At 36.6% G+C, this 21,214-nt stretch overlaps 1 protein-coding gene across 1 annotated transcript in view; it reads left to right on the forward strand.

The window, feature by feature from the left end:
- Positions 1-13,440: 13,440 nt before the first annotated feature.
- Positions 13,441-21,214, forward strand: part of LOC121429058 — a 33,170-nt gene continuing 25,396 nt past the window's right edge. The window contains exon 1 of the mRNA XM_041625965.1: positions 13,441-13,458. The gene's annotated coding sequence lies outside the window, so the exon portion shown is untranslated. The remainder of the gene's footprint in view (positions 13,459-21,214) is intronic.

Consider the following 21,214-nt stretch of genomic DNA (forward strand, 5'->3'; position numbering starts at 1 on the left):
TTGCAGAACCTCGCCACGCATTGGACCTATTTACTCTCATCCTGATCGATCGGATTGGGAATGATCACTGAAAAAATGAATGAATGAAACTAAGTGGAATAGGGTAATTTCACAAATTAAAAGAATGCTTATAATTATACAGTCCTCCAAACAACATGAACAATCTAAAATTGTCTGTAAAGTTGAATTCATTAAACAGAAAAGTTATAAAATCATTTCCTTCACAAAATGCTTAAAATATGTAATAATCTCCCGTATATTCCGTGGAAAAGATAATAGTTTTCTACTATCTAAAATACTTTCTTTGACTGCCCTTTAAACCCTACACATCCATGACTTGCCGTATTCAATTTAAGCGCAATTTGTATTCACACACGACATGTACGATGTGTGTCAGTTTTGCAATTTGTTAAATTATGAATGTATCGCTATGGCTTCCGCTCATAAATTCTTCAATTTCCATGGTAACCACATGGACCTTTCCATTTTCAGTTCGAAACAGAAACTATATTACCCTTCTATAGTGGATTTTCCTCATGGAAAATTTAAGACATGTCGCTGGATCTTTGATCAAGGGAATGCATATCCTCTTTCAAAAGCGCCAAAGGGAGAATTCACTGAAAAATGAACCTGCTCATATTATGTACATCTTGTTTCATCATATGTTCATTCTGATTCAAAACTACTTCTTGTCCTTTTGACAACCCTACTACGAATCGTTCCATCCTGGCCCCTTTCCAAATTTGCCCCATTTTAAGGTTCTGTTACATAATCATTCACTGTCATTTTTCCAATGAGTGTGTGTTTGGGAAAGTAAAAAGATATCTACATCATTTGAACTTTGAAAAGAGGTTTATGAATAATTTGAATGAATGCTGAAAATTTATGAAATAGAATCCATTTCAATCACTTGCCAAATGCATTATCATAATCTGTTTGAATACTGTTATTACACAAAACACCTGACGTGATGCAGCTGCGCCTTTGTATACATAACGATCGATGGCAAAATGATCTGCCTTTGACCTTTAATATTTTCTGGCTTTATACCGTCGATGAGACATTTTATGGTTAGATATTGAAACCCAACAAAAGCAAAATGTATCTCATATTACATGATACGCATTATTTGATGGTCACAATTTGATTGGGAGAGCTCGATATAAAACAATAATGCATTCAATGATACGAGTGAATGTATAAAAAGACTTGAGATTAAGGTGGATTTAATCACGAAGGGAATTCTCATGAATAATTATATCATTCACCCTTAAGGCCCTTCAATGATTACTGAGCTGACAAAACTTCGCTGATATTACGAATATTCTAAAGTTGGTAAATGAAGTAAAATGCCCGTTCTAAAAGACCGGGAATAAACGGTGGCTGCAGTCACTGTCGTCATCATCAGTGTCCATATTTCTGATTTCTGAAGATACAATATTAGCAAGAGTACAAAAGATTAATGCCATGATTCATTTACTATTTATGACTGGTAGACTCAAGTTGTTTTTCTTTTTTTGACGAAATATTATTTTGTGTTTTTGTATCTGCTTATATTAATCGAATTGTTTTTGTTTTGTATTATTTTGTACTTTTTGTTTGGAACAAAATATTGGCAAATGCCAGTGACGTTCTAATAAATTCAATTCAATTCACGATTATTTAAATAGAATTATGATGGTGGTGATGGTGGTCGTGGTGGTGGTGGCTGTGGTGATGGTGAAGGTGATGATGATGATGATGATGATGATGACGATACGACCCCCATAATCTTTAAGCCCCGCTCATTATCCTAATTTTATTTGTCAACAGAATCTCGTGTGATCCCATAGATTATTGATAACATTATTTTGTGTTTATTTCGTGTTTGTTGTGTTCTACTTTCAGCAATGTCAGATTAATAGGGTGTTGCAAGAAACTTGCGGTCAATTGCAAATCTATTTCCGTTCCCGAAATCAAGCATATGCCATGCAATAAAATGTAAATTTGCAACTGATTGCTTATCTGCTTCGTGAAACAAGGAGTGTGATCTGATTTGCCATAGCTAAAAGTGATCAATCAACTGAAAAATTGGAACAGAATATTTGCAATTGATTGCAAATGTTTTCTTGCAACATCCCCTAAGTTGTTATCATTGAATACGATTCTAAATAGAGTATGCAGTGTATATAGATTAGGGCATAATAATATTGATGCTTTGTATTTTATTACATATTTCTTCCAATGCACCTAGAGCAAAAAAAAAAGACCTCATAGCTTCCCTTTTGAAGTGATCTGATAATCTGTCCATCTTGATGCCTCTTTCCTTGCCATATTAGTCGTGATTCACCGTATAAATTATTCAAAGTGACAGTATTGATAACCTGGCGATCAGAATAATTCGAATCTCCTTGCCCGTTGAGGGATTTAGTATCTAGGCCTGCGATTAATCGAGAGAGATAAGTCGAATACAAAAAGTGCATTGACGAATATGACATTACAATACTCATCGGGGTGATGTGCAACCAAACAACAACAAAAAAAGAATTCCGAGAGGACCGAACATATCCTATGGGGAAATAAATGTCTAAAGGTCGATGGTAAACAAAGCGAGAGGGCAAACGAAACTCTTGACGTTTTGAAAATAAAAATCGAATTTTGCGAATCAGAAAAAAAAATCGTATTTCACGATATTCCCTTTCCTTGTTTTTCTCTCTCTTTCTCCTTTTTTTTTTTTGGGGGGGGGGGGTGGGGATGTGAAACTTTTTTCGGAGTAGGGGTCACGTGCCCCAAGGCTCCCGAAAATTCACCAATATGCATTTAGATAATGATATATCATTAAACAATGAAGAGATAAAATAGAAATTGAAGTTATGATAAGCTAAAAAGTGGAGGAAGAACAGAAAATGATTATAGTCGATTAGTACCATGACTATATACCGTTGATCTACAATGAGTCTGAATTCGCACGAGGGATTTTATTTTAGTGCAAATCAATGCCTTTATTTTATTTGTTAAAGAACTAATATAAGAGCAAACCCAAGAATGTCGACCATTGCTTGATAGACAGAATACATTTTGAAGTTAAGGCTGTTAAGGTATTAATTGCATCAAGTCACCATTCAGGTAAAAGAGAAAACACCATATCTAGAATCATTTTCAACATAATTTGGAACTTCAAATCAGTTTATCTTAACTACGATTGCATAAAAAATATATATAACATCCTCTATCTTTCTTAGCTTTAAATCATTGAACATTTAAAGGGTACTCCAGGCTGAAAACATTTATATATGAATAAATAGAGTAAAATTCACAAAGCAAAATGCTGAAATTTCATCAAAATTGGATAAGAAATAGCAAAGTTATTGATTTTTAAAGTTTAGCAATATTTTGTGAAAATAGTCATATCACGTCATCAAGAATATTCATTAGGCGGGCTGAGGATATCACATCCCCACTGTCTTCTTTGCCATGTTATTACATGAAATTATAATTGTTTCATATTTATTTCCCTAACTCAAGTGGTAATCCATTTTTTTAAGTTCTTGGTAGAAAAGAAAATTGAATAAACCTGATTTCATGTAATTGATTACAAAAGAACAAGTGGAGATATGACACCATCAAGTTGCTCATTGAATATAACAAACTGAATTGAACAAAAATGAAATGTTTGTTTGTCTGAATTTTCTTTATATGTTAAATCATATTATTCTTCGCCCGGAGCATCCCTTTAAGTAGGATTATTAGAATTATCTAGATTTTAGTGTCAATCATCAATACGAAAAAAAAGTGATAGTGACCTTTAAATACAGGACGATGATATCCAAACAAGAGAGATTATTGATTTAACACTACCACGATGTGGAAAAAAATAATTATATAACTTTTAACTAGAGGGATTGTAGGTATAAAATGGTGAGTGACAAGATATTATTTCTTAGATAAAAGACAAGTTTATGCCATGAATATGGAATTGGAGATTAATTTTTCACCCGTAAATTTGGAATATTTAGTGCCATGTAGTAATTCTATGTAAAAAATTGTGATCTATACATTTTAATTTTCTAGACATAAAAACTAATTTCAAGGTATATTTTACTTATATGGTACAATAATACGCATGAACACACAATTACTACTCTGTATAGGTGTTGGAAGGTTCTTGCAATGTTTCCCATTCTAGTTGTCAAATATAAATAGGTGCAATTCTTTCAATTAAACAAAAAACTGCAAAAATTGGCAATCGCGCATTCATGTTCATAAGCAGAATGGAGAAACAACTCATTTCTACTTGCAAAAGTAAGTTTCACATGCAATCGTCATATGTAAGTACGATGATATGCACAAGTGCTGTAATGATCTGATTTTCAAATATCCATATATCGTGAAGACACTTTTCGCCCCTACGTGAAAATGTAAATAAATAATTCATTAAAAAAAATGATGGAGATGATGATCGTCTGGCATTTCCTTTAAGTCTACCAAACACTTTCTATAATATCCTTTCCAATTTAGTCTGGGGATTATTTCTAGCTCCCAGACGAGAACAATTACAAGCCAAAGACTGTAATCCAGCGGGAAATAGAGCAAGAAATATTGGATGCATATTCTAAGAGCTCAATGCTGGGGAGCATTTTATATATGAATTGATCTTCTCTTTTCTTTAAGAGGGAGAGGAGCAATGACGGTACCTATGGGGAAGGGCACATGGGGCATTTGCAAATATCCCCCCCCCGTCAGGATCGTTGCCCCCTACCCCGACATTTCGAAATCTGAAAAAAAATGTAAAGTAAATACTGTCATAAGCATCCTACTCTCATTTTCACTCTTCGAATTTTGATTATAAATGCTAGAGTTTGATGTTGAGTCTATTCTAGTGAAGATGAAGAATAAGAAGAGGAAGGAGAAGAAGAAGAAGAAGAAGAAGGAGCAGAAGAAGAAGAAGGACAATGAGGAGGAGGAGAAGAAGAAGAAGAAGGAGGAGGAGGAGGAGTGGATGAGGATAACAGCGAAGAAAGAAAGATCACGTAAAGGGGTAAACACCTCGTGGTTAAAGTCTCGTCCTGATATCAAGTGAAAAATCAACTCAACATGTTGGTGCGTCATGATCACGTGAGCAAACTCCCCTTAACCTTTAGTTTAGAAGCTTCTTGGCCTTGACTTGTTCAGGGAAACTCCTTATGGGATCAAGTAGAATCTTTCGTGTCACTCATGTTCCTCAATATTCTTACGAAGACAATATGAAATATATACTGTATATAATTTATATTGGAATAAAAGAGATTCAATATTATGATGCATGCCACACATCGAATGTAATTAGTTTTACCGCGATTTATTTATTATAACAACAGTATTTTTTACTCTCTGTATGATATTTGTTAATTTAGATATTTGATTGCTCAGGGTTACAATGATAACATAGAGAAAGAATAATTGTCTCTTCTAAACCATACCAACATTATCAGTATCGGTAACAGAGTCAGAAGTAAAATACACATTGTGTGCAAAAAGATACAGAGCATGCTATTGGTCAACCAGTTACTCTAGTTGCCAAAGCTGTTGTACATGTATGATTTCACACATTTGTATACTTTCTCCCATATGTGTACTGTATCAAAGCAATAGTTGTGATCCAGCTGAGGCATGGCGGCTTGTCATTGTTCAAAACCTACCTACACCCGACAAAGGAAATTATAATGGTATGGTGTCGAAAATCTGTCTATCTGACAGTCAGTCGTTTCGGGGTCGCCCTAGCCACTAACCCCTCTCTGTGATCTAGTGGTTAGGGCACCGGCGTTCAAAGCTGGGGCCCCGGGTTCGATTCCTGGCAGAGACATTTTTCAGCACACCAATTTTTCAAAAGGGCAGATAGCTCTGGGGAACCTTGATTTAAGCTACGCCTACCATTGTTCTCTTCATCCATTCCTTTCACACAATATTTAAATAAAAACAGTTGCCAAATTAAGCTGCAGTACGTGTATAACTTCACACATTTGCAAACTTTCTCCCATACGTGTACTGTATCAAAGCAATGGCTTTGATCCAGCTGAAGCATGGCGGCTTGTCATTGTTCAAAACTTAACTTCACCCGACAAAGGAAATTATAATTGGTATGGTGTCGAAAATCTGTCTATCTGACGGTCAATCGGATCGAGCGGCTCGTCAGGAAAGAAAGTCGGTTCGGCTACAATATATATATATATATATATATATATATATATATATATATATATATATATATATATATATATATATATATATATATATATATATATATATATATATATATATAATTATAAATAAATAAATATATATATATATATATATATATATATATATATATATATATATATATATATATATATATATATATATATATATATATATGTATATATACAGTATGTAAGCTAAATGTAGGGGAGCAACAAAGGTCAAAGACCTATCGAGTCTGTTCCAAGAGCCATTATGGTTGACAAATAGATGATAAATGTATATTAGAACATGGACCCCCCCCCCTTATTCAATTATTCGAGCAACTTAACAAATGGGAAATGGAAACAATATTGCTATAAGGAATTAGTTTGCGCCTTATACGTTTCAATTTGCAGTTACCATGGTAACGGATTACCATTCTTCCTCTCAAACGATTTTAGGTAAATAAAAATTAAATCAAGGGTATTTCAACCGAAAGAACCCTTTCTATATATATATCTTTAGAAAAGTAAGAATACAATCATTTCGTATAGTAGTTCACTTCTCCAGGTTCAGTATATAATATACTATGGGGTCTAAGTCAGTAAGGCAAATTATCTTATCCTTGGTTGTAATGGCATTTAAAAAAGACCTAGAAGTATAGTGAGAATGGAGAGGGTTAGACTACATGTTAAAATTAATAAAGAAGAGAAAGAGTATGAGGTCTGTGCCTTGTAAATCTTATCTTATCTTATCCCGCTATTTAACTGAGAGGGAAAAAATGACATCACATTTAATGGTTGATTCGCCCCTCCTCTATCAAACCACCAAAACGCTCCTGCATAATACTCCGAAAATATTGGTACCTTCTTATGTACAGTATGAGTATTTTTCTAAAGGTATAGCTCTATAATGTAGAATGTGTTTCCACTGTGTAATTCACGTTCTACTATTCTACCTATTTTCAGTAGCTTTCATTAGTGTATTGACACTGAAATCGGATGTACCCCAGGCAATATGAAAGGACCTTAATTTGAGCGGAGTCTCTCTACTAATTCAATCAATTACAATGCCTCGTTACTTTCTGAAAGTCTCTAAAAAGCACACCACTTTAATGTATTTAAATGGATATAGTGCATCATTTCCCAGTTATACTGGCTAGTAAACACATTATGCTATTTCATAATTAGCTTCAACTTCTCTCTTTTGGAGGCGATAGTACATCGGGAAGAGGAGGGAACAAGGGGCGGTGAAAACACATTTGATAAGGGGAAAAGACGATCTTAAAGGCGACGTCATATTATTTCATAATTGAAAAACAAATGTTGCGACAACACTCAATTCCATTCTATTCTACATCCACTTTCTCTTCTCTATCTCAATTTTTACTTCTCTCAAAATTAAGGGGTTGATTGCACCTCACCCCCCTCCGACGAGTCGGGACGGTGAAGGAGGATGCGTGGAAGTGACTCGTCGCGAGTCCTCGAACAGTTTCTGCATAGTTCACGACCCGGTCACTAAATATTGTCGTGACCAAAATTTTGTACATTTCAAAATTCTCATCCCGACATGGCACGCAGTCACGACTGGTTTACGCGCACTCCACGCCAGTTTACTCGAGTCGTGTCAATGTGTGCCAAGCTATCGTGCAAGTGTCAGCCTAGCTTGATGTCCAAGTTGAGACCGGGGTTTAAGCCAGGCTGACACTTGCACGACTTTTGGCCACGATTTTGTCGTGGCAGGTCGTGCCATTTTGGGGCACGAACTGGGAGGCTCCCGCACTGTTTTACGACTTGTTCACGCATAGTTCACGACAAGTTCACGACGAGTTCACGAATAGTTCTCGAATGCGTGCCCGTCAGTGTCCACATTGACACGAACTGGCACGACGAATTTACGCATAGTTTACGCATTTCCCGCATTGGCACGACGAGTTTGCGCAATTCGGAAGGTGTCGTGCTGAACTATTCGCGAACACGACGTAAGCTGTTCGTGAACTATTCGTGACAGTCGTGGCATGGTGCGCACTGCCACGCACTGGCACGCATCCTCCCGCATCGTCCCGACGAGTTCACGACGAGTTCACGAACAGTTTGCGCATAGTTCACGACCCGGTCGCTAAATTTTGTCGTGACCAAAATTTTGAACATTTCAAAATTCTCGTCCCGAAATGGCACGCAGTCACGACGTGTCACGACGTGTTTACGCACATTTCACGCCAGTTTACGACTAGTTTGCGCACTGGCACGACTTGAGTCGTGCCAATGCGTGACACAAAATCGTGCAAGTGTCAGGCTGGCAAATTGAATTAAGAGCCTTCTAGCAAAGCTCGTGAACTACTAGTACAACAATGGTACAAGCATGTTAACAAAGTTATTTGACGGTGTCGATCATGATTTCTTCACGATTCGTGTTAACGATTATTCATTGCTGGTACTATGATACATTGTGTTTATTAAGAAAGGGAATGTTCTGTACAGAACTTGCTTAATTATCCATTCGTAATTTTCGTACATAAACATGCTTTCAATATTTTCGTTGGCATTAAAATCCCGTATTTCATCTCGAAATATAGACTTTAAGCTGCATGCATGAATGCTCCCGAGATGTCCCCCAAGGCTATAATCTATCACCGCTGTTGTTTCGCCTGTTACAAAGTCTTGCACAACACACATTCAAAGACTGTATCTACCGGTTGCATGCCGTCTTGTAGATCCTGAGGGTGGACTTTTATTGAATTCAATGACAACCATGTTATGCCTCTTTTGGGAGGAATAGATGCTAGAAAATTTATCATATGTATCATTATTGATATTAATTTTGATTTTGATATGAATCAGGCCTAATAGGCCCTGCTTCAATACTGTATATATTCTTTAAAGTATACATGTACATGCATTTTCAATTTAAAATATTGTTATATTTTGTTTTAAAGGCCTCCACAAATATTTTAGATGTCGTCATGACGATCGAAAGATAATGAATATGACCAAACATTAATTTTCAGAATAATGGGAAGTTATCAGTTGGGTATATGCTGGAAATGCTAAAAAAAATCAATGGTTTTCGTCTATACTCGATCTTTATCGAAAGATCTTTAGGGCGATTATCATTCAGAGGCTGATCGTCCAAAATATTAGACCAGCAGCGGTATATAGCAATAACGCTTTGAAGACATGATTAGAGTCATAATCCGGAAAGGGTCGCCAGTTGCACGGAGATCTAATAGGGCAATTAAGAGCTAAATATTCTATCTTTATAGTCATTAAGGTTTCACAGAGTCAATAAAGGTTATTCGTGATTAGAGCTTCTTGGTAGTCTTCAACAAATCTCTTTCTTTAAAATAATAGTCTGTTGCTTATTATAATAATCAACGCTTGAAATTAATTTAAAAATTCTTTGGTGCAGATAAAAAATGACGAACAGGGAACTATGTAATATAAACGTAATGTTCAATTATACCTCCTTATGCTAAATTGCAAAATGATAATCAAATATCAGTTAGCGGTTATCTTAATAACTAGAACTTGCTTAAACCATGAAATCAGCTATATATACCATATTATTACTGACAACGTACCCTATAGACTGACAAGTATAAGGCTGATAAGTGTTGCTATGTACCGACTTGTGGTTAGAACAAGTGTGATAGACGATGAGAGCGTGGCGCCTCTTGGCGTGTTAGAATCCACGTTTTACCTTTAACATGGGCCTCTAAACACACTCCGTTCACCCTCTACTATATAACACACAAGGGATACGCAATGTGAGGTTACAGTCACACGAACCAAACCAACTCCAGACCGATCAAAGATATTACATTACTTCCAATCTCATTTCATTGGTCTGTTTGGAGTAACATTCGTTGGTTTGATTGTATATAGCATTAGTGACAGTGTAACGCAAACAAACAACAACAACAAATTGTAAGGAGGGGGGCGTATTCTATGTCCGATAATAATAATCTGTTCGAAAATATTAATTGTCCAAGTCCAACTCAAGAAATCCTAAAATTATCATATTAATGCAATGAACTACATGAGATGAAATTTAATCTCTTTTTTTCAATGAATAGTCAAATCCGTCCTGATATTGTATCACCGATTAAATCGATATTGGGTACTGCGTATTACCATGGACCTATGTGATAGGTCCATGGTATCATCATGATCAGATGTGGATCCGAAGGGCACATCCGGCCAGCCCCCCCCCCCCTTGAGAGTCACAGCATACATATAAAATTGGATTTGTTTTCCTTCAAACACCAGTGAGGACATTTTTATTGATCTATTTTGCTTTTTTTCTTCTTCTTGTCAAATTTTGCTGGGGACCAAACCTTCATTTTATAGTGAAAACCTTTTTCTGTTTTTCTTTCTTTCTTAGCATGTAAAATTTTGCTAAGAAAAATGTGCCCCTACCCTCTTTGCGAATCCTGGATCCCCCCCCCCTGATTATGATTTTGCCCGATTGAAGGGGTAAGATCTTTCTCTATTGGAATAATAATCGGAATCAGATGGACACGAGCAATCCCAAAGGCGTGGGATCTCTGAGTGAGAATAGTAAATTGAATAACATTGAACATGTTTTAAAGATGCTTTCCCTGTGTTGATCACTAATCAGTGACTTCGTGTGAGTAAAAGTCAATACACGTTGATTAATCGTTACTCTCTAGAAATAGGTTCACACTGAATTGCTTTTATACAGTTTATTTAGTCAGGGAACACATTGATACGTTATATATATATATATATATATATATATATTCATATATATATATATATATATATAACGTATCAGTGTGTTCCCTGACTCTCTCTCTCTCTATATATATATATAGAGTTTACCTTGTGAATACAATCAAAGTATAATGAATTAAGTCATGCTTACATGGATTTTATTAATGTTCATCTATCATTAATTTCATTGAAGCTTGAATGATAAAGTAAAAAAGTTAATGAAATCTCTTTCATTTTGTTAACCCCACTCTTCTCCGCTCTTAAGCCCCTCCCCCATAACATGCAATTTTAAACAAGTGAACACCTAGTTAGCAATAATGCGTATATCATTTTCATTTATTTGAATGCAGGATAAAAGAGCATTGTCGATTAAATGCCTTGCTCATGGGAATAGGTGACGCGGCCAGGGATCGAACCCCGAACTGTCCATGTATCTCCTGTTTCATTACTATCGGCTGTTTCTTCTGTTTAACCTTATCAATCATGCCCCGACAATCATTTTGATGGAATAATATATGAACTTTGCCAAAACTAGATTATCGTGAAATTCAAAACAATCGACCATGAAGGTAGACTGGTTTGACCATTGTCTCATCAATAGTTTGACTATAGCAAAAGAAAAAAATAATCCAAACACGTTTTTTTTAATCTACTATTCCGTGGTGGGGGGGGGGTCGTACCTCCTGACTACTGCCTTGTTAAATCTTGTTTGGCTAAACGAATACTCGATAGCGGCAAATTTTTTTAATCAACATGAAATCCATCGATCCTCTAAGCATGCTCAGCATACGTGGAAATACAATCTCCTCTTGCTAATGTGAGAATTGCAAATACATTATTTTCAAGGAAAGAGAGTAAGCTGAGAATGTGAGCAATCAGTCAAAGTTTGTTGTCTAAAAGGATGACAAATACCAGTTTTGTCTAACATGCCGTTTGGAGCTGTGCCTCGATTGATTTACACGAAAGAGATGCAGTTCTTCGCAATATGCAGAGATTCATGCGTCTGGAATTCGACTGTTTACTGACTGAACTAATGTGAATTTTGCACTTAAATAGATGACATACAGGCTAATATATTATTTGATTGGCAAGGATGGCAAAAACAATCAATATTGCAAATAAATACCTGATCGATATAAAATCTGAATTTATTGAATATAATAATATGAAATTCAGATTATTTCGAGATTATTAGTATGGAGAATTTCGTACCATAGTTACGTACACGTTATCCCTTGTCGGTACTACCATGGAGTGATTCGCTGCTCTTGCACATGTAGCATGCTAAAATAATAACATTGTTGATCATATCGAATTGTTTACCCTTGCCGTGGGAAAACTATATATTATTTTTCCAAATTACTTGACTCAACTGAAGAGGGTGGGCATGGTTGGTGCACCGGGGGATCTAAGACTGACCGATGTTGGGGCCCTTACTGGGCCCCTTTTTCTTCCAAAATTCTTTGACAAAAAAAATCTATCACCCATAGCTCCCCATTGACGGTGTTGGGTCCACTTTAAACACACTTTTCCATTTTTTTTAAACAATGCTCACATTCCCTCCTTCATGTGTGTGTGCATGAGTAGTAGGTCCATGGTGTGTGTGTGAGGAGATGGCGGTCCAGGGGTGTCTAGCCTAGTAGAAATCGATTTTCTCATGCTACATTCTGGCTACTCCCCCCTACTCCCTAAACATCCAAAACAAAGGACGGTTCATCACATAATGCAAATTAGATAAAGGTACAGTCAGCAGGAAAACAGAATAATGCTGGTATTTGGGTGGCAACAGGCAACAACTTCCCGGGTTAATCATTGCAATAATAAAGTAACTGTGAGAGGATAAAAAAAACCAATAAAATATCCTGGAAGCTAGACTGTTGTAGAGACGCTTGATCTTCATCACCTAGGCGAACGCAGTACCAGAGCGGGGTCGTTTATCAGAGGAGTAGAAAATCCGATCGTGACCTCTCACGACCTACAAGGTCACAAGAGGATTACAAGCAGATCGTTGCCTGCTAAAAAAGTCGAATACCAACAGGGCTTTTCACTTACAGATCTAGCTTGTTATCCTTTGGTACGCATATTTTGATGGTACACTGTGGTATAGACATGGACCTACTACAAAGAAAGAATATACCCTTCCTGAGTAGACCAGACCGTTTTGACAGCGGCTTTGTGGTTGACCTGATGTGAAACTTACACCATATCGAGCTATGTTCCCGAGTGTGATATGAAAAATAGAACGTCTGACATTTTGTGGTGTGGTGTTCAGTGGTAAAAAGGTGTGATATCAGTTTTTTATTTTTAGGCACTGTAGTGTCTGCACATGCACTGTACTACCGAGGTCCTGATGGTTTACAGACGGGTTCATCGTTCGTGAATATTTTAGTCTGGTCATGAAGCTTGTAAACTTCATCGGTGGTGATACGAACTACTGACTGGAATATAAGTAGGATTATTTCAAATTGTATTGTTGACTTTTTTTAGCGACGATTAAGTGACCTTTTGCTACATGCCTCCAACATGTCCAAGGTGTCAAAATCAGGTAAGGTATCATTCTCAAGTTTTCATCAACCTTGATGGGACTTCTTGTCATAAGCATGTATGAATAACGTGCTCTCTAAATCTCTATAATCAATTCTAGAATAGAAGTTTTGCACTAAATATTCAAAGAGCATATTGATCTTGGAGATCTGTAACAAGAAGACAATTGTTTTGACCCTGGCAATGACCCCGCCTATTGCATCTCGGTACCGGAACTCCAGTCCTGGGGAACCATGCATATGAATTGTTTAATATTTCAAATATGACATATTCATTTGGGAGATAATCGTACAAAAAATGGCGCATGCTAGGTATATAGGAGCATATAAAATATTTTCCCTTTTCACTCTCTTTATCATTTATGTTTGTCTTCCCTTTCTTGCTTCATATTGTTCGTGTATGTACTCTTCAAGAATTGTTTGCTTGTTTGTTTGTTTGTTTTGAGGGAGTGGATGCATGACGCAGGATAAAAGGCGTTGCTGATAAATTTCCTTGATTTGTAATGAGATTAAACTCTGAATTTAGCAATAAAGGTAAACCCAAAAATATTCGTTTGAAGCACGTAGGGATTTGTTAAAAGTTGGTCCAATATTTTATTTGAAATTTCGAAACCCCTGTGGATATCGTTTATAATTCAGGTTTTTGAAGATATTGAAAAATTACAAACAAAAGCCCAGGGAGGGAGGGGAAATGCAATAACTGATGATTCTTAACAAAAGTATGAACACAATTTAACCTCCCATAGCACGCCCATTGACTGGTACAAGAAGGGAACTAAAAAGGAGAACTAGATTCTGCCATTTCATTTCATAATCAAATGATGGTATACTGCGAGTCCGAGTCTCCAAGATAATGTTTGCGTTTGTATTTCGAGGATATTGGGTATCCAGATTAAAGCGATTATTTATTTGATCATCTTCTTTAGTGGGAAAGTGTCTCATCTTAATTAATCTGCAGTCAATCTGTTTGAACATTTACAGACCATTGTTCATGCGATTATAATGAGTCTTAACGTATGGACTTTCCTTCATTCATTATGTGAACTGATAACTAATTGGCCTATAAATTATAATTCAATTATAATTTAATTTTCATCACGGAGATTGAATTCAGTATAGATATTAATATGGAGGCCATCTGTGAACTCGGAAAGCTAGAACCATGGACCTACTGATAGAACGGAACGATTTGAATGATTGAGTTAGTAATGAGTATACATACTTAAAACGATTTTAGATTTTGGGAGTAAATTTATTCTACTTAATTGAGTAGGATCGATCACTACAAACCCACACATCATCCATATGTTATAGGCCTATCTGTAGTCTAAACTCGAATCTGAACTTTAAATTGAGGGAAGAAAGTAATATCCACCTCGTTGCTTCTTTAAGGAAATGTCATGTCAATTTTCACTTGCTATTTTGTCTACTCGGGTGTTTTCTAGAGACAGTAAACGTGTTCATATCTTGTTTGTAGATATATTTTATATTGCTAGGATTTTCACCCTTGATCCAATGCTTACCAAGCAGGTAATATCATCCAATATAAATCAATCCACTACAAAGAAATATTTCGTGACATACCCTCATATCTCATAATAGTAAGCCAAAGTTATCCTTTTCTTATTGACCTTTTCTATTATTGTTTAGTCTGGTTGTTGAGTATAGAACGTTCTTGCCATTTATAAAGTATTTTGAAATACCAAGATATTATATTTTCATAAACAATCTTGGTTTATCTATGGAAGGAAATATAGAGGCACCATTTTTTTTTAGATTTCACTCTCTCTTATTTTGTCTCTTGTGCAGCTTTACCTTTTTACTTTTACCGTGGAGATGACCAAATTTTTGTTCACCTTATGAGGCTTGATCACGCAAATGAGTTTGAGCCTGTTAGTATCACTATGAAGAAATTATGCGTAAATTATTAAGGTGATACAATGTAAATTATTTTGTGACCTCACATGCGAGCACTTTCCCAATTATTGTCATAATGACAATAATAACAATGATTGTTAATGATTCAATCATTTAACATGTTAAATGTAAATTCCAGTATAAATAATTCACAGTGACTACAGATTATTTTACTTGTGATATTTTTACCTTCTGTCAGGGTGAATTTCCCATTTTACTCTGAATGTTACCCTATTTGCTCAGTTTAAGCGATTCACTGCATAGTTACAGATTACAGAGTGCAACTGAATGCAACCTTACTATTTGGTGAAAAGGCAAATTTGCTGGCAGCATTTATTCAGACCGTTATTCCCATGGATCCTACTACCTTAGAAGTAACAGTAAATAATGTTGAATATGTTTTAAGTGTTATTGTAATTTCAATGACATTGAAAAAGTTGAGAAGTTTATTAAGGTTAGCAAAGATATATTTTTTTATGGAATGTGTCGAAAAGGCTCGGAATGATTACAGGAAGAAAGTCATTGCCATAATGATTACATTTCTACTGTATGCTACTGTTGACTGACAACAACAATTGATCGAATATAAAAAGATCACCAGAAATTGAATCTATTTGACATTTCAGTTATCATCACTTCATAAATCACGTAAGACCTAAAAGATAACTTCAGACGATTAAGATGAATACTACGTGAATATGTGTATTGTGACGCACCACTTTATCAGTTCGTAATGATTGTGACGTATTAAAGAAACTAATGCATGTTCTCAAAGTTGGGACATCTGTTTGATATTCTAATTCCATGGATTATAAATCATTTGTCACGTATGAAACAAAGAAATCCAGTCAAGACTGTATGAAAACAATCAATTGCTGTGAGATCGAATTCGAAGGTGAAAGCGTTGATCATGTTATTAATGAACGTTGTAGGCCAATTTTAATACAAATTGATGGAAATAAATGAAGTGATGTTTTCATTTAAATGAAACTTTAAATGAAACAGGAAGAGCAACTGTTAGTGGGCTTTCAGCATCTCTATAAAGTTTGGACTTAGGCGCTCTTGATAACATGTATGACTTACCCAATATGGGTTATTAATAATCGGTTGTTTGTGCAGCGTCTAGACCCCTGCTACATTTTCCCCTTCCCTAGATCCCATGATACTTGCCCCCTCCTGTCAAGTCCGTGACATGACCTGATTTTCTACCTTAATATGAATTGAAAAACGTATTTAATTGAGGAACGGATAGCTGTAAAAAATAATGAAAGTGAATGACAATTATAGGATTGAGTCATGGACTTTTACTTATCTTCTCCTAGTCCATTCTCAAATTTACCACTTATTTACCACAAATTAATACAAACTAAATAAGGTAAATGAGGTAAATAGTTTAGTTTATGATCATAATAATAAATATAATAATAATAATATTTTAGGGTATTTGTAAAGCGCAAAATCAACATGGATTTGAATTATAGATTCAAAATGTTAGATAACGGCACCATGGGAATTCCTTACACATTTGAGTGTTTACTTTTGTGCTGCTCGGGTGGATGGGGGAGGGGGGGTGGATAGTATACTTTCGAACTGGTAAGATAATATGTGCAGCTGGAGTCGCATGTCATCGGATAAAATGATTTATCATGAGGGAATAAAATGTATTTTGGTTCAAGATAGTAAAATATTAGGATGGGGGTATGGTCAAGAGTTTCTCATTGTCAGGAGGTCATCAATTATTCTCTGCCTGGATCGATCATCTGTTGGATATTATATAGGCCCATTCTATATATTGAAAAAATGCAGTGGAGTCAAACAAAAATGACACGAAGTTTATGATTATGAGATTATGATCGCTCATGTTTGTTAAGAAAGGATAACAAATGAGAAAAAATGCATTTTTCTCTCAAACTGTTTAAGCTTGACCTCTATACTGGTTTCCTCCATTAATACTGATTAGCATTTTTTTTTAAAACTGAAAACTATAACAGTGGCGGCGCTTCATGTGGACAGGGGACAAAGGCGATTGCACCCTTTTTTCCGAGTAGTGAAATAAAAGGGGAAAGAAGGGGGGGGGGGGGAATGAGGACGAAAAGGGAAGAGGAATGACAGGGTGTCAAAAAAGAGAGTGTAGGTCGTGTAACTATCAAGACTGTGCACTTGTAATTCATTTTAGAAAAAAAAATCGTTTCGCCCCCTCTCAAAATACACTGTCCCCGCCCCTGAAACAAATTCGGTGAGAAAAGTGCATGACTGCTAGATGGGTTGTATCAAACCAATGACCTACTACATGCATACCATCGTTGGTGTGATCGAAACATCTTTTAGGGCCCATTTTTAGGGGAACCCTTGAAATAGTTCTTGACATAGTCCCTATTTCTTTAACCCATCGACTCTGATACAGACCGAAGACCGTTACCAACCATCGTTGGTGTGATTGAAACATTATTTCGGGCCCATATTTAGTGGAACCCTTGAAATAGTTCTTGATGTAGGCCCTATTTTTTAACCCATCAACTCTGATACAGACCGAAGACCGTTACCAACCATCGTTGGTGTGATTGAAACATTATTTAGAGCCCATTTTTCGTGGAACCCTTGAAATAGTTCTTGACATAGGCCCTATTTCTTTAACCCATCAACTCTGATACAGACCACAGACCGTTACCAATGGTTACTTTACTGTATACATGGTACAGGCTTTTCTTGTATAAGCTTTATGTCCATCTCACTGGAGGCTCATTCGTATGTTTCCATATTTAGGCCTACCCAAATTTGTGTTCGAATGTGATTTCTGGTAATGAAACCATTCCTTTCTGCCTTCAAGTAAATTAAATTTACTTCTTCTTTTCATCTCAGTCATGAGGATATCCATAGTGATTATGATCTGGTATATATTGGATAGATGTACAAATGACACAATCATAGATAGGATGTGGAAGAGCCGTGGTGTAGTGGTTCTGGCTCTCGCCTTGTCAGAGGGTAGTGTGTTCGAATCCCTCCGCGGTCTAGCGTCCTTTGGCAAGGCGTTAATCCACACTTTGCCACTCTCGATCCAGGTGTTAAATTGGTACCCGGTATAGGATGCGAAAGTGATTGTATGTTTGAATTTGCCAGTGCTATTTTTATAACAAGGCTGCGATATGTGCAATGAATGCTCCCCAGGGAGTAGAAATTGTGCACTTTCGTGTGGGATTGAAATGAATCAAATGACCGGGATAATTATGCTGTATAGCGCTTTGAGCCGTTATGGGAAAAGCGCTACATAAAAAAATATTATTATTTATGAAACAGGAGTTTGAAAACGAGCCTCCTTGAAAACTTGTTAGTCCACAAAGCACGCAGATGTATTGGAATGCGATAAACGGTTGGATTTGTGAGCGCCCATCGAGGTAAACTATCCGACAACTGTCAGCAATGATTTAGGAGTAACAAGGTGGAATGGTTTGCGATACATCATCAGGAATCAAACCCGCTATATCCCTAGCTACATTATGCGGCGTGTACGCACGTAGCGGGTGGAATCATGCCTTTCGAAGTGCACTCTAGCTACAATGGGGGATCTTGTCAGGCTGGTCGCTCAGAGTTCTTTGACTTGTAGGATCAATTAGGGATTAATAATTGGCTTTATCATATACCACGTTCAGAAGCAAGGTAAGTATATAATAATAGTTTCATATCAAGAAATGTCATAGTCATACTACAATATAGGCCTTACTAAAAGTATACAGGAACATAGACGTTTCACAGCCATTCATATCATAGGCAGCAGCCACTGTAATTTCACTGGTTTTAAAGAAAATGACTGAAATCCGTGTGGTTCGGACCCGGGGGGGCCACTTCCATTCACGAGTGGATACCATGCGCGACCATGGGGTCTCGAAAAGCACCCTAAACACGTAATTTCCATATTCTGAAAATGCACCCCTTAACAAGTATTGGCGTGTCAAACTCTACCCTTAACAAGTATTGGAAACAAATCGATACTCTTGGCAAATATTCCCTGAAATGAACCCCTAAACAAGTACAGGAATGTTTTATTGTTACGGGTCCTTTGGTTGTCGGCTTTACCTTATTTGGTTTAGTACGACCCCACCTTCTACACCTAGCGCAAATAGGACTCTAAACACGTAGTGTTGGGGCAAAAAGGACATCCTTTATAAAACATTTTAATTTTGTTTTATCATCCCCGCAAATTCGATCCTAAACACGTAATTTTCCTAGCGAAATAGATACCCTTTTTTCATTATTTTTGTGTTTTTGACACCCTTTTCACGTTACGTACGTAACGTGCCCTATCGTGAAAAGGACATCCTTTTTACGTGTTTTTTTGGTCGCGCATGGTATCCACTCGTCAATGTAAGTGGCCCCCCCGGGGGTTCGGAACATGGAACTTGCAGTGAAGAGCGGTTATTAGTCTATAATGTAGATATTATCGTGTTTCTTGCAAGTTATTGGTTCCCGGGGGACTATTTTATTCCTATTCGAATTCAAGTCTCCACCACGCCGGCATCTACGAAGAGATAGTATATCTTGTCACTTTGACCATCGAGTGATTTACACAACATCCCTATATTGGCCTGTTGTAAAATGACCTTGTCTTACCAGTATACTAGGTCCATGGTCTTACCAGGTTGTTCCATATCCCTGGTCTTACTCAGTCTTCATCATTTTTTACAATTCATTGAAGTTTATATGCATCTGGAAGGAACCCAGTTTCCCCAAACAAAATTCGAGTTCCGAGTCAAGTCTATTATATTCACTATTTTTGTAGCACAATGTTTCATTTGACTTTGAGGAATCAGTTACGCTGCTCTTTACGTTGTCAAACAGATCGTTTGGTTTGAGGTAAAGACACGGTGAAGTGAACGCGTGTTGACATTGAAGTTTATCGGAAAGGGGTAGAGTTTCACCAGATCGTTCAAAACCGTCACCGCCATGACCATTATGCTACAGGGAAACTCCCCTCTGTGAATAATCACATGCAGTAGTTCATGCGTTATGAGGAAATGTAGGGTACTAGTCATAAATGGGGAGGACTGACGAAGGGAAAGTTGCTGCTGTAATGCAATCAAAATCAGCAAGGACTTAACATTAATATATTTCCATATGATAACCCGGAATATATGAGGGTGAAGAATGGATTGACATGATTTTTTTTTCTAAACTTATGTTTGTGCCCTTCACGTAGCTAGAGTGAACAGGTGTACACCTCCAGGTACACCTACATAGTACCCATTTCGTTATTGTATGATTCCATGTTTCTTTCAAAGACTCGAAGATTTAGAAAATACAAAACTCTCTCAAGCTTGGCTTTAGCTAGCTGACACTTGCAATCTCATGCATCTGAATCTTACCCGACCCGACAACAATACTGGAGGAGGACCCCCACCCGAATGATTTCACCACGTGTCATTATGTAGAAGTCAACAGCAATCAATTTGTCATGATTGTTGATTGTTAGTTATTTCCTTATGTTTTTTATAACTTCTTTCATAAATTATAGACATGAACTTCCTTTGAATATATCACGTTATGCAAGTCCAAACAAAAACAATGCTTCATGTTACGGTACGGTATCATGGGTATCATATGGTGTGAATATGCCCCCTATGTGGGAATCATTATGTCTATGAATGGTTAAGAAAATATATGTGGTTTCGGGTGTGGTGTCATCTACAAGTTGAGGTTGCAGTGGTTGTTCGTATAGGCAAACCTTGTCAGAAAGAGAGAAACTTCTCCTTGATATACTGACGTAATAGACGTCTGATATTCAGGTTTGTTGTGTAGAGATGAGGGTATCATTCAGTCGGGTTCACTGTCTGCGAGGATATGGACTTT

The sequence above is a fragment of the Lytechinus variegatus genome, chromosome 1 (genome assembly GCF_018143015.1).
Source record: "Lytechinus variegatus isolate NC3 chromosome 1, Lvar_3.0, whole genome shotgun sequence".
Taxonomy (NCBI): domain Eukaryota; kingdom Metazoa; phylum Echinodermata; class Echinoidea; order Temnopleuroida; family Toxopneustidae; genus Lytechinus; species Lytechinus variegatus.